The sequence below is a fragment of the Mastomys coucha genome, unplaced genomic scaffold (genome assembly GCF_008632895.1).
Source record: "Mastomys coucha isolate ucsf_1 unplaced genomic scaffold, UCSF_Mcou_1 pScaffold1, whole genome shotgun sequence".
In the NCBI taxonomy this organism is placed as follows: Eukaryota; Metazoa; Chordata; class Mammalia; order Rodentia; family Muridae; genus Mastomys; species Mastomys coucha.
This window is the reverse complement of record NW_022196891.1, coordinates 69088670-69090741: the sequence shown is the minus strand read 5'-3', so window position 1 is coordinate 69090741 and position 2072 is coordinate 69088670. Positions and strand designations below refer to the sequence as shown.

General features: G+C 40.7%; 1 long non-coding RNA gene across 1 annotated transcript; it reads right to left on the bottom strand.

The window, feature by feature from the left end:
• On the bottom strand, window positions 1–1843 carry LOC116071089. The gene is made up of 3 exons (XR_004110705.1): window positions 1747–1843; window positions 535–597; window positions 1–17 (listed from the first exon to the last, which is right to left on the bottom strand). It is a non-coding gene; the product is annotated as an uncharacterized LOC116071089 (long non-coding RNA).
• Window positions 1844–2072: the final 229 nt, after the last annotated feature.

Here is a 2072-nt window from a genome sequence, read left to right as displayed (position 1 = left end):
ATGTTGGCTTTCCCCATCTGTGTAAGAGAAGGAAATATGAAGACATGTTAGTCAAAAGGTGCAGCTGGAGAATTTAGGAACAAGGAGAGTTAGAAAAGATGGCACAGGGTGATGTCTAAGATTTATCCTGTGCCTGGGGAATATGTGAGGTAGAAAGGCCATTTCTTTTGATGAGTCCTTTACCCCAGCAACCTCATTTGGGAGTCCCAGGGTACTTCTTAGCCCGGAAGAGATGAGTAGAAAGGAATAAGGGTGTTTGAAATTGGTTTTGATTGTTAGACCTCAAGCAACATCCAGGATGTAGTATTTGTTTCTCGTTCAGCCATAGCTCATTCTCATCTCCACATAGAGTCAAGTGACTGATGTAGACTGTCAGTACTAGTGTCTCACATAATCCAGTACTTAGGATGCTGTGAACAACTTTCTCATTGGCTTGAAGAGACTTGGGCTTTCAATTAAATAGTGATGGATGGGACACAGCAAGTGGATAGAACACATAGGAAAGCAGAGATTAAAAAGCCACACAAGATTTACCTTCTCAGAAAGCTGCACTGAGGAATAAATGGTGGTCACAGGCTCTTCCTTACAGGACGGCATCTGGAAAAGAGATTTTTCTTTTTTTTTTCTTTTTTTGTATTCCTCATCAAGAGTGAAGAAGACAAACCCTAAGAACCTCTCTTCCTAATTCCAGTCTCTCCATCACCCATTCCTGATGCAATTATACTATATAGCCTTCTTTTCAGGCATCAGCTCTTGTTCCACCCAACTCTGGATTAGGTTAAGATAGTGATAAAGACAAATGAGTGGCAGTTGGACATAGCTTTGTGGCAAAAGGCTTCTAGGAGTTAAGAGGAGAGTTCTTTGTAGTTTAGACTGAGTCTTGCTCAGTCGGGAGTTTAGTTTTCTGTGAGTTATGTGAATCTCTAACAGCATCCCCATCAGTTCCAGTACACTGTCAGAGTAACTGGAAAAACTCGAGTGTCTCCTTTCAGTTTTTGCAGACTCCAAGGAAGCAGGCTTGTGTAGACACAGAAGATGATCTTTGGTGGATGTGAGCCAGAGGAAAGCAGATAAAAAGTAGAAGGTGTGGGACAGAGTGTTTAAGAGTCTGAGAAAACAAGCTGCTGCTAGACCAGCTAGTATAGTTCAGGGCTGTCCATCTTTGCTTCTGTGTCCTTGGAACAACCTTAGCAATGATTTTGCCCTGTTGGTGACCCCATGACATCCCTCATCTCAAAATTAGGACACTTTCATTGTTCAGTCTCTCCAGGGAATTTTTCTTTTCTTTTCTTTTTTATCTTTTTGTTCCTTTTTCTTTCTTTCTTTTTTTTTTCTTTTTTTTTTTTTTTTTTTTTTTTTTTTTTTTTTTTTTGGTTCTTCGAGACAGGGTTTCTCTGTGTAGCCCTGGCTGTCCTGGAACTCACTCTGTAGACCAGGCTGGCCTCGAACTCAGAAATCTGCCTGCCTCTGCCTCCCAAGTGCTGGGACTAGACACAAACGACTTCAAATCCACAGCTAGGCCTTCATGTGAAGCTCAGGCCCTTATACTATGGATACTGTTATGAGGAGACAGCATACTATGTTTTGTTTTCATTATTCCTTAGCATGGTGTTTCTTTGTCAATCTATCCAAATTCTTGGCTGTACCTTCTTTCTATACAATGGCCAACAGAGAGCAATTGTTGCCTAAGACTCCTATTCTAGTGGTCTGAGTGGTAGTGTGTGTTTCTGAATAGCACCAGCTTACCTTGAACTGAGGGATTTCATCATAGATTCTGGACTCTATGGGATGAGCATTTCTTGAAACTACAGCATATACTGTTGTCTTTGAGACATCATCTGCTACAAATAAACATAGAGCCATAGTCTGTGAAAGGTAGATGGGTTTTTAGAGACTACCTAGTGATGCTTTATCTTTCTGTGATAAAGAAATGCAATCTACAGGTTAAATGGCCCCTATCCTATGGAAAAGGATGTTTGGATCCTCATATGCTCTTTCTATCCCAAGGATTACACGTGTGATAGGGCACATCTTATTCAAATCTCACCTAAAACACATTGGTAATTCTTTTT